Raw genomic sequence first — 13007 nt, 5'->3', positions numbered from 1 at the left:
TGTTATCCTTTTCCTGTGTGTTTGTTAAAAAAATAGTTTTTATCTCTTTCACTTTCTTCCCAGGAAAGTTCTTTTTTCCAAAAACCTGGTGGGGGAGGGCTGGGTGTAACCTGCCTTCTATCAGAGGATATTTTCCTCCACATTTGTCCAAACCGGCACAGCCTGTCCTTTCCTGGGTCTCTGTTGCAGATGGAAGCTGCTGGTGCCATTGTCAGCTTGAAGCCCTCTTTTGATGCAAGCAGATGTTGCCAGGTGTGTTCAGCAGCTGTTGCTCAATGCTTATGCCAAGCTATTGTGTTCCTCATGGAACCAAGGAGCCATTGTGACACTGCAGGGGCTGATGGCATCAAGGAGGCAATTGTGACAGTACAGAACCTCCTAGAAACAAGGCTCCATTGTGACACCGTGGGGAATCATGGAATCAAGGAGCCCATTGTGACACGGCTGCATGGAACCAATGGTCCATGGTTACACGGCGGATTCAAGAAGAGCACGGTGACACCACGCAACATCACGGAACCATAGGTCCATTGTGACACAGCGGGGCCTCATGGAAACAAGGGGACCATTGTGGCAAAGCAGGGCCTAATGGAAGCATGGAGGGCATTGTGACACTAAGGAAACTCCTGGAACCAAGATGACCACTGGCACATAATGGAACCTCATGGAAGCAAGCCTCCACGATGGTTTTGGAGGGCCTCAGGGACCACAGGACCCATTGTGACACAGCAGGACCTGGTGGAACCAAGGAGCCTTTGTGATACTCCACATCCACATGGAAGCCAGGGTGCACTGAGACACAGCGGGGCCTTGTTGGAACCAAAGACACCTCTGCAAAAAGCAGGCTAGCTCATAGAAGCAAGGAGTCCTTTCTTACAACATCAAAGCTATGGAAGCAAGGGACCATTGTGACACTGCGGGGCCTCATGGAACCAATTGTCCATGATGACAGTGCGGATCAAAGGAGACCACGGTGACACTGCGGAACCTGATGGAACCAAGGAGCCATTGTGACACAGTGGGGCCTCATGGAATCAAAGAGACCATTGTGACCCAGGTGTTGCATGTGAAGGCAAGGAGCCATTGTGCCACTTTGGGCTTCTTCCCTTGAGCTCTGCAGCTGGCTGTCCCAGCCCAGCGCACCATGTGCCACCTGCTCTCCTCAGGGCTCTGCCTGCACACAGCCCCAGGAGAAGTTTTCCTGTTTGGAAGGAAAGAATGGAAAAGCCGGAGCAGGTTTCCTAAACAACAAACCCCACTCAGGAGCCACATGCTCAGTACAGGCTGCCGGGAACGATGTCCCCTTTCTACAAGGGTCAGTGTGAGCAGGAATGAATGATCTCTGGGAGCAGAATTCTCGGAGTCTTTCCACTGAATTCTCTGTCCCTATGTCTTGGGGTGACTTTATCATGTGTATCCCCTATTGCTGCTCTATGCCCAGAAGTGAACTTTGTGCATTTCTGTGCCTTTCAACTGAGCCTGAGAGGGGGGAGAGGAAAAAAAAGCCAGACAAACTTCTCAGAGCGTTTGTTCAAGGACACACATACACACTCCTCTGCATCCTGCTTGCAGCAAGAGCAGAGGAAGCAACTTTGTTTCTTTTTAGCCAGTTTTCAGCTCCTTTTCTCTGGGGGGAGATGGAGAGTTGAACTTTGTTTTCCTGGGACTTTGGGGGTTTTTTTCCCTTCTTCTCTTCTTGACTCTTTCAACATCAGAGCACATTGGGAGAATTTTCTCCCGAGGTGGGGGCCCTGAATGTGGGCCCATGAGCCAGCTGCAAGGAGGAGGAGAGAGACTACACCTACGGAAGTGTTGGGGTTCCTCCCTCCTGCCATGAGGTCATGGGAGAGGGGACCCTGGGGTAGAGGCATGGCCTGGGCACGGGGGTCTCCCTGCTCCCTGCTCACATGTGCCCTAACCCTGTTCAGCACTGCTTATTTTGTGTTGCCTTGTGCCAGGAGGGCCCTGGTTGTGCTGTGATTGCTCAGTTCTTTGGCAGTGCCCCGCCCATGTGGCTGGAGAAGAAAGAGCTCTGAAACTTCTCTCAAGAATCGCTCCCTGTTTCTTTGCACGGGCCTCGCTGTCTATGGATGTTTCAGGAGACCCCACCGAAACACGGAAGGACTCTCAAATTATCCCAGCTTTCTCTGCACAGCGAGAGCTTTTAATATTTAGCATTGCTATCCTTTTCCTGTGTGTTTGTTAAAAAAATAGTTTTTATCTCTTTCACTTTCTTCCCAGGAAAGTTCTTTTTTCCAAAAACCTGGTGGGGGAGGGCTGGGTGTAACCTGCCTTCTATCAGAGGATATTTTCCTCCAAATTTGTCCAAACCGGCACAGCCTGTCCTTTCCTGGGTCTCTGTTGCAGATGGAAGCTGCTGGTGCCATTGTCAGCTTGAAGCCCTCTTTTGATGCAAGCAGATGTTGCCAGGTGTGTTCAGCAGCTGTTGCTCAATGCTTATGCCAAGCTATTGTGTTCCTCATGGAACCAAGGAGCCATTGTGACACTGCAGGGGCTGATGGCATCAAGGAGGCAATTGTGACAGTACAGAACCTCCTAGAAACAAGGCTCCATTGTGACACCGTGGGGAATCATGGAATCAAGGAGCCCATTGTGACACAGCCAGGCCGCATGGAACCAATGGTCCATGGTTACACTGCGGATTCAAGAAGAGCACGGTGACACCACGCAACATCATGGAACCATAGGTCCATTGTGACACAGCGGGGCCTCATGGAAACAAGGGGACCATTGTGGCAAAGCAGGGCCTAATGGAAGCATGGAGAGCATTGTGACACTAAGGAAACTCCTGGAACCAAGATGACCACTGGCACATAATGGAACCTCATGGAAGCAAGCCTCCACAATGACTTTGGAGGGCCTCAGGGACCACAGGACCCATTGTGACACAGCAGGACCTGGTGGAACCAAGGAGCCTTTGTGATACTCCAGATCCGCATGGAAGCCAGGGTGCACTGAGACACAGCGGGGCCTTGTTGGAACCAAAGACACCTCTGCAAAAAGCAGGCTAGCTCATAGAAGCAAGGAGTCCTTTCTTACAACATCAAAGCTATGGAAGCAAGGGACCATTGTGACACTGCGGGGCCTCATGGAACCAATTGTCCATGATGACAGTGCGGATCAAAGGAGACCACGGTGACACTGCGGAACCTGATGGAACCAAGGAGCCATTGTGACACAGTGGGGCCTCATGGAATCAAAGAGACCATTGTGACCCAGGTGTTGCATGTGAAGGCAAGGAGCCATTGTGCCACTTTGGGCTTCTTCCCTTGAGCTCTGCAGCTGGCTGTCCCAGCCCAGCGCACCATGTGCCACCTGCTCTCCTCAGGGCTCTGCCTGCACACAGCCCCAGGAGAAGTTTTCCTGTTTGGAAGGAAAGAATGGAAAAGCCTGAGCAGGTTTCCTAAACAACAAACCCCACTCAGGAGCCACATGCTCAGTACAGGCTGCCTGGAACGATGTCCCCTTTCTACAAGGGTCAGTGTGAGCAGGAATGAATGATCTCTGGGAGCAGAATTCTCGGAGTCTTTCCACTGAATTCTCTGTCCCTATGTCTTGGGGTGACTTTATCATGTGTATCCCCTATTGCTGCTCTATGCCCAGAAGTGAACTTTGTGCATTTCTGTGCCTTTCAACTGAGCCTGAGAGGGGGGAGAGGAAAAAAAAGCCAGACAAACTTCTCAGAGCGTTTGTTCAAGGACACACATACACACTCCTCTGCATCCTGCTTGCAGCAAGAGCAGAGGAAGCAACTTTGTTTCTTTTTAGCCAGTTTTCAGCTCCTTTTCTCTGGGGGGAGATGGAGAGTTGAACTTTGTTTTCCTGGGACTTTGGGGGTTTTTTTCCCTTCTTCTCTTCTTGACTCTTTCAACATCAGACCACATTGGGAGAATTTTCTCCCGAGGTGGGGGCCCTGAATGTGGGCCCATGAGCCAGCTGCAAGGAGGAGGAGAGAGACTACACCTACGGAAGTGTTGGGGTTCCTCCCCCCTGCCATGCGGTCATGGGAGAGGGGACCCTGGGGTAGAGGCATGGCCTGGGCACGGGGTCTCCCTGCTCCCTGCTCACATGTGCCCTAATCCTGTTCAGCACTGCTTATTTTGTGTTGCCCTGTGCCAGGAGGGCCCTGGTTGTTCCGTGATTGCTCAGTTCTTTGGCAGTGCCCCGCCCATGTGGCTGGAGAAGAAAGAGCTCTGAAACTTCTCTCAAGAATCGCTCCCTGTTTCTTTGCACGGGCCTCGCTGTCTATGGATGTTTCAGGAGACCCCACCAAAACACGGAAGGACTCTCAAATTATCCCAGCTTTCTCTGCACAGCGAGAGCTTTTAATATTTAGCATTGTTATCCTTTTCCTGTGTGTTTGTTAAAAAAATAGTTTTTATCTCTTTCACTTTCTTCCCAGGAAAGTTCTTTTTTCCAAAAACCTGGTGGGGGAGGGCTGGGTGTAACCTGCCTTCTATCAGAGGATATTTTCCTCCACATTTGTCCAAACCGGCACAGCCTGTCCTTTCCTGGGTCTCTGTTGCAGATGGAAGCTGCTGGTGCCATTGTCAGCTTGAAGCCCTCTTTTGATGCAAGCAGATGTTGCCAGGTGTGTTCAGCAGCTGTTGCTCAATGCTTATGCCAAGCTATTGTGTTCCTCATGGAACCAAGGAGCCATTGTGACACTGCAGGGGCTGATGGCATCAAGGAGGCAATTGTGACAGTACAGAACCTCCTAGAAACAAGGCTCCATTGTGACACCGTGGGGAATCATGGAATCAAGGAACCCATTGTGACACGGCTGCATGGAACCAATGGTCCATGGTTACACGGCGGATTCAAGAAGAGCACGGTGACACCACGCAACATCACGGAACCATAGGTCCATTGTGACACAGCGGGGCCTCATGGAAACAAGGGGACCATTGTGGCAAAGCAGGGCCTAATGGAAGCATGGAGGGCATTGTGACACTAAGGAAACTCCTGGAACCAAGATGACCACTGGCACATAATGGAACCTCATGGAAGCAAGCCTCCACGATGGTTTTGGAGGGCCTCAGGGACCACAGGACCCATTGTGACACAGCAGGACCTGGTGGAACCAAGGAGCCTTTGTGATACTCCACATCCACATGGAAGCCAGGGTGCACTGAGACACAGCGGGGCCTTGTTGGAACCAAAGACACCTCTGCAAAAAGCAGGCTAGCTCATAGAAGCAAGGAGTCCTTTCTTACAACATCAAAGCTATGGAAGCAAGGGACCATTGTGACACTGCGGGGCCTCATGGAACCAATTGTCCATGATGACAGTGCGGATCAAAGGAGACCATGGTGACACTGCGGAACCTGATGGAACCAAGGAGCCATTGTGACACAGTGGGGCCTCATGGAATCAAAGAGACCATTGTGACCCAGGTGTTGCATGTGAAGGCAAGGAGCCATTGTGACACTTTGGGCTTCTTCCCTTGAGCTCTGCAGCTGGCTGTCCCAGCCAAGCGCACCATGTGCCACCTGCTCTCCTCAGGGCTCTGCCTGCACACAGCCCCAGGAGAAGTTTTCCTGTTTGGAAGGAAAGAATGGAAAAGCCGGAGCAGGTTTCCTAAACAACAAACCCCACTCAGGAGCCACATGCTCAGTACAGGCTGCCGGGAACGATGTCCCCTTTCTACAAGGGTCAGTGTGAGCAGGAATGAATGATCTCTGGGAGCAGAATTCTCGGAGTCTTTCCACTGAATTCTCTGTCCCTGTGTCTTGGGGTGACTTTATTGTGTGTATCCCCTATTGCTGCTCTATGCCCAGAAGTGAACTTTGTGCATTTCTGTGCCTTTCAACTGAGCCTGAGAGGGGGGAGAGGAAAAAAAACCGGACAAACTTCTCAGAGCGTTTGTTCAAGGACACACATACACACTCCTCTGCATCCTGCTTGCAGCAAGAGCAGAGGAAGCAACTTTGTTTCTTTTTAGCCAGTTTTCAGCTCCTTTTCTCTGGGGGGAGATGGAGAGTTGAACTTTGTTTTCCTGGGACTTCGGGGGTTTTTTTCCCTTCTTCTCTTCTTGACTCTTTCAACATCAGACCACATTGGGAGAATTTTCTCCCGAGGTGGGGGCCCTGAATGTGGGCCCATGAGCCAGCTGCAAGGAGGAGGAGAGAGACTACACCTACGGAAGTGTTGGGGTTCCTCCCTCCTGCCATGAGGTCATGGGAGAGGGGACCCTGGGGTAGAGGCATGGCCTGGGCACGGGGGGTCTCCCTGCTCCCTGCTCACATGTGCCCTAATCCTGTTCAGCACTGCTTATTTTGTGTTGCCCTGTGCGAGGAGGGCCCTGGTTGTGCTGTGATTGCTCAGTTCTTTGGCAGTGCCCCGCCCATGTGGCTGGAGAAGAAAGAGCTCTGAAACTTCTCTCAAGAATCGCTCCCTGTTTCTTTGCACGGGCCTCGCTGTCTATGGATGTTTCAGGAGACCCCACCGAAACACGGAAGGACTCTCAAATTATCCCAGCTTTCTCTGCACAGCGAGAGCTTTTAATATTTAGCATTGCTATCCTTTTCCTGTGTGTTTGTTAAAAAAATAGTTTTTATCTCTTTCACTTTCTTCCCAGGAAAGTTCTTTTTTCCAAAAACCTGGTGGGGGAGGGCTGGGTGTAACCTGCCTTCTATCAGAGGATATTTTCCTCCAAATTTGTCCAAACCGGCACAGCCTGTCCTTTCCTGGGTCTCTGTTGCAGATGGAAGCTGCTGGTGCCATTCTCAGCTTGAAGCCCTCTTTTGATGCAAGCAGATGTTGCCAGGTGTGTTCAGCAGCTGTTGCTCAATGCTTATGCCAAGCTATTGTGTTCCTCATGGAACCAAGGAGCCATTGTGACACTGCAGGGGCTGATGGCATCAAGGAGGCAATTGTGACAGTACAGAACCTCCTAGAAACAAGGCTCCATTGTGACACCGTGGGGAATCATGGAATCAAGGAGCCCATTGTGACACGGCTGCATGGAACCAATGGTCCATGGTTACACGGCGGATTCAAGAAGAGCACGGTGACACCACGCAACATCACGGAACCATAGGTCCATTGTGACACAGCGGGGCCTCATGGAAACAAGGGGACCATTGTGGCAAAGCAGGGCCTAATGGAAGCATGGAGAGCATTGTGAAACTAAGGAAACTCCTGGAACCAAGATGACCACTGGCACATAATGGAACCTCATGGAAGCAAGCCTCCACAATGACTTTGGAGGGCCTCAGGGACCACAGGACCCATTGTGACACAGCAGGACCTGGTGGAACCAAGGAGCCTTTGTGATACTCCACATCCACATGGAAGCCAGGGTGCACTGAGACACAGCGGGGCCTTGTTGGAACCAAAGACACCTCTGCAAAAAGCAGGCTAGCTCATAGAAGCAAGGAGTCCATTGTTACAACGTAAAAGCTATGGAAGCAAGGGACCATTGTGACACTGCGGGGCCTCATGGAACCAATTGTCCATGATGACAGTGCGGATCAAAGGAGACCACGGTGACACTGCGGAACCTGATGGAACCAAGGAGCCATTGTGACACAGTGGGGCCTCATGGAATCAAGGAGACCATTGTGACCCAGGTGTTGCATGGGAAGGCAAGGAGCCATTGTGACACTTTGGGCTTCTTCCCTTGAGCTCTGCAGCTGGCTGTCCCAGCCCAGCGCACCATGTGCCACCTGCTCTCCTCAGGGCTCTGCCTGCACACAGCCCCAGGAGAAGTTTTCCTGTTTGGAAGGAAAGAATGGAAAAGCCGGAGCAGGTTTCCTAAACAACAAACCCCACTCAGGAGCCACATGCTCAGTACAGGCTGCCTGGAACGATGTCCCCTTTCTACAAGGGTCAGTGTGAGCAGGAATGAATGATCTCTGGGAGCAGAATTCTCGGAGTCTTTCCACTGAATTCTCTGTCCCTGTGTCTTGGGGTGACTTTATTGTGTGTATCCCCTATTGCTGCTCTATGCCCAGAAGTGAACTTTGTGCATTTCTGTGCCTTTCAACTGAGCCTGAGAGGGGGGAGAGGAAAAAAAACCGGACAAACTTCTCAGAGCGTTTGTTCAAGGACACACATACACACTCCTCTGCATCCTGCTTGCAGCAAGAGCAGAGGAAGCAACTTGGTTTCTTTTTAGCCAGTTTTCAGCTCCTTTTCTCTGGGGGGAGATGGAGAGTTGAACTTTGTTTTCCTGGGACTTCGGGGGGTTTTTTTCCCTTCTTCTCTTCTTGACTCTTTCAACATCAGAGCACATTGGGAGAATTTTCTCCCGAGGTGGGGGCCCTGAATGTGGGCCCATGAGCCAGCTGCAAGGAGGAGGAGAGAGACTACACCTACGGAAGTGTTGGGGTTCCTCCCCCCTGCCATGAGGTCATGGGAGAGGGGACCCTGGGGTAGAGGCATGGCCTGGGCACGGGGGTCTCCCTGCTCCCTGCTCACATGTGCCCTAACCCTGTTCAGCACTGCTTATTTTGTGTTGCCTTGTGCCAGGAGGGCCCTGGTTGTGCTGTGATTGCTCAGTTCTTTGGCAGTGCCCCGCCCATGTGGCTGGAGAAGAAAGAGCTCTGAAACTTCTCTCAAGAATCGCTCCCTGTTTCTTTGCACGGGCCTCACTGTCTATGGATGTTTCAGGAGACCCCACCGAAACACAGAAGGACTCTCAAATTATCCCAGCTTTCTCTGCACAGCGAGAGCTTTTAATATTTAGCATTGCTATCCTTTTCCTGTGTGTTTGTTAAAAAAATAGTTTTTATCTCTTTCACTTTCTTCCCAGGAAAGTTCTTTTTTCCAAAAACCTGGTGGGGGAGGGCTGGGTGTAACCTGCCTTCTATCAGAGGATATTTTCCTCCAAATTTGTCCAAACCGGCACAGCCTGTCCTTTCCTGGGTCTCTGTTGCAGATGGAAGCTGCTGGTGCCATTGTCAGCTTGAAGCCCTCTTTTGATGCAAGCAGATGTTGCCAGGTGTGTTCAGCAGCTGTTGCTCAATGCTTATGCCAAGCTATTGTGTTCCTCATGGAACCAAGGAGCCATTGTGACACTGCAGGGGCTGATGGCATCAAGGAGGCAATTGTGACAGTACAGAACCTCCTAGAAACAAGGCTCCATTGTGACACCGTGGGGAATCATGGAATCAAGGAGCCCATTGTGACACAGCCAGGCCGCATGGAACCAATGGTCCATGGTTACACTGCGGATTCAAGAAGAGCACGGTGACACCACGCAACATCATGGAACCATAGGTCCATTGTGACACAGCGGGGCCTCATGGAAACAAGGGGACCATTGTGGCAAAGCAGGGCCTAATGGAAGCATGGAGAGCATTGTGACACTAAGGAAACTCCTGGAACCAAGATGACCACTGGCACATAATGGAACCTCATGGAAGCAAGCCTCCACAATGACTTTGGAGGGCCTCAGGGACCACAGGACCCATTGTGACACAGCAGGACCTGGTGGAACCAAGGAGCCTTTGTGATACTCCAGATCCGCATGGAAGCCAGGGTGCACTGAGACACAGCGGGGCCTTGTTGGAACCAAAGACACCTCTGCAAAAAGCAGGCTAGCTCATAGAAGCAAGGAGTCCATTGTTACAACGTAAAAGCTATGGAAGCAAGGGACCATTGTGACACTGCGGGGCCTCATGGAACCAATTGTCCATGATGACAGTGCGGATCAAAGGAGACCATGGTGACACTGCGGAACCTGATGGAACCAAGGAGCCATTGTGACACAGTGGGGCCTCATGGAATCAAGGAGACCATTGTGACCCAGGTGTTGCATGTGAAGGCAAGGAGCCATTGTGACACTTTGGGCTTCTTCCCTTGAGCTCTGCAGCTGGCTGTCCCAGCCCAGCGCACCATGTGCCACCTGCTCTCCTCAGGGCTCTGCCTGCACACAGCCCCAGGAGAAGTTTTCCTGTTTGCAAGGAAAGAATGGAAAAGCCTGAGCAGGTTTCCTAAACAACAAACCCCACTCAGGAGCCACATGCTCAGTACAGGCTGCCTGGAACGATGTCCCCTTTCTACAAGGGTCAGTGTGAGCAGGAATGAATGATCTCTGGGAGCAGAATTCTCGGAGTCTTTCCACTGAATTCTCTGTCCCTGTGTCTTGGGGTGACTTTATCATGTGTATCCCCTATTGCTGCTCTATGCCCAGAAGTGAACTTTGTGCATTTCTGTGCCTTTCAACTGAGCCTGAGAGGAGGGAGAGGAAAAAAAACCGGACAAACTTCTCAGAGCGTTTGTTCAAGGACACACATACACACTCCTCTGCATCCTGCTTGCAGCAAGAGCAGAGGAAGCAACTTGGTTTCTTTTTAGCCAGTTTTCAGCTCCTTTTCTCTGGGGGGAGATGGAGAGTTGAACTTTGTTTTCCTGGGACTTTGGGGGTTTTTTTCCCTTCTTCTCTTCTTGACTCTTTCAACATCAGAGCACATTGGGAGAATTTTCTCCCGAGGTGGGGGCCCTGAATGTGGGCCCATGAGCCAGCTGCAAGGAGGAGGAGAGAGACTACACCTACGGAAGTGTTGGGGTTCCTCCCTCCTGCCATGAGGTCATGGGAGAGGGGACCCTGGGGTAGAGGCATGGCCTGGGCACGGGGGTCTCCCTGCTCCCTGCTCACATGTGCCCTAACCCTGTTCAGCACTGCTTATTTTGTGTTGCCTTGTGCCAGGAGGGCCCTGGTTGTGCTGTGATTGCTCAGTTCTTTGGCAGTGCCCCGCCCATGTGGCTGGAGAAGAAAGAGCTCTGAAACTTCTCTCAAGAATCGCTCCCTGTTTCTTTGCACGGGCCTCGCTGTCTATGGATGTTTCAGGAGACCCCACCGAAACACGGAAGGACTCTCAAATTATCCCAGCTTTCTCTGCACAGCGAGAGCTTTTAATATTTAGCATTGCTATCCTTTTCCTGTGTGTTTGTTAAAAAAATAGTTTTTATCTCTTTCACTTTCTTCCCAGGAAAGTTCTTTTTTCCAAAAACCTGGTGGGGGAGGGCTGGGTGTAACCTGCCTTCTATCAGAGGATATTTTCCTCCAAATTTGTCCAAACCGGCACAGCCTGTCCTTTCCTGGGTCTCTGTTGCAGATGGAAGCTGCTGGTGCCATTCTCAGCTTGAAGCCCTCTTTTGATGCAAGCAGATGTTGCCAGGTGTGTTCAGCAGCTGTTGCTCAATGCTTATGCCAAGCTATTGTGTTCCTCATGGAACCAAGGAGCCATTGTGACACTGCAGGGGCTGATGGCATCAAGGAGGCAATTGTGACAGTACAGAACCTCCTAGAAACAAGGCTCCATTGTGACACCGTGGGGAATCATGGAATCAAGGAGCCCATTGTGACACGGCTGCATGGAACCAATGGTCCATGGTTACACGGCGGATTCAAGAAGAGCACGGTGACACCACGCAACATCACGGAACCATAGGTCCATTGTGACACAGCGGGGCCTCATGGAAACAAGGGGACCATTGTGGCAAAGCAGGGCCTAATGGAAGCATGGAGAGCATTGTGAAACTAAGGAAACTCCTGGAACCAAGATGACCACTGGCACATAATGGAACCTCATGGAACCAAGCCTCCATGATGACTTTGGAGGGCCTCAGGGACCACAGGACTGATTGTGACACAGCAGGACCTGGTGGAACCAAGGAGCCTTTGTGATACTCCAGATCCACATGGAAGCCAGGGTGCACTGAGACACAGCGGGGCCTTGTTGGAACCAAAGACACCTCTGCAAAAAGCAGGCTAGCTCATAGAAGCAAGGAGTCCATTGTTACAACGTAAAAGCTATGGAAGCAAGGGACCATTGTGACACTGCGGGGCCTCATGGAACCAATTGTCCATGATGACAATGCGGATCAAAGGAGACCATGGTGACACTGCGGAACCTGATGGAACCAAGGAGCCATTGTGACACAGTGGGGCCTCATGGAATCAAGGAGACCATTGTGACCCAGGTGTTGCATGGGAAGGCAAGGAGCCATTGTGCCACTTTGGGCTTCTTCCCTTGAGCTCTGCAGCTGGCTGTCCCAGCCCAGCGCACCATGTGCCACCTGCTCTCCTCAGGGCTCTGCCTGCACACAGCCCCAGGAGAAGTTTTCCTGTTTGGAAGGAAAGAATGGAAAAGCCTGAGCAGGTTTCCTAAACAACAAACCCCACTCAGGAGCCACATGCTCAGTACAGGCTGCCTGGAACGATGTCCCCTTTCTACAAGGGTCAGTGTGAGCAGGAATGAATGATCTCTGGGAGCAGAATTCTCGGAGTCTTTCCACTGAATTCTCTGTCCCTGTGTCTTGGGGTGACTTTATTGTGTGTATCCCCTATTGCTGCTCTATGCCCAGAAGTGAACTTTGTGCATTTCTGTGCCTTTCAACTGAGCCTGAGAGGGGGGAGAGGAAAAAAAACCGGACAAACTTCTCAGAGCGTTTGTTCAAGGACACACATACACACTCCTCTGCATCCTGCTTGCAGCAAGAGCAGAGGAAGCAACTTGGTTTCTTTTTAGCCAGTTTTCAGCTCCTTTTCTCTGGGGGGAGATGGAGAGTTGAACTTTGTTTTCCTGGGACTTTGGGGGTTTTTTTCCCTTCTTCTCTTCTTGACTCTTTCAACATCAGACCACATTGGGAGAATTTTCTCCCGAGGTGGGGGCCCTGAATGTGGGCCCATGAGCCAGCTGCAAGGAGGAGGAGAGAGACTACACCTACGGAAGTGTTGGGGTTCCTCCCCCCTGCCATGCGGTCATGGGAGAGGGGACCCTGGGGTAGAGGCATGGCCTGGGCACGGGGTCTCCCTGCTCCCTGCTCACATGTGCCCTAATCCTGTTCAGCACTGCTTATTTTGTGTTGCCCTGTGCCAGGAGGGCCCTGGTTGTGCCGTGATTGCTCAGTTCTTTGGCAGTGCCCCGCCCATGTGGCTGGAGAAGAAAGAGCTCTGAAACTTCTCTCAAGAATCGCTCCCTGTTTCTTTGCACGGGCCTCGCTGTCTATGGATGTTTCAGGAGACCCCACCA

Source organism: Aphelocoma coerulescens, unplaced genomic scaffold (genome assembly GCF_041296385.1).
Source record: "Aphelocoma coerulescens isolate FSJ_1873_10779 unplaced genomic scaffold, UR_Acoe_1.0 HiC_scaffold_59, whole genome shotgun sequence".
NCBI lineage: Eukaryota > Metazoa > Chordata > Aves > Passeriformes > Corvidae > Aphelocoma > Aphelocoma coerulescens.
Note: the sequence above shows the minus strand (reverse complement) of the source record.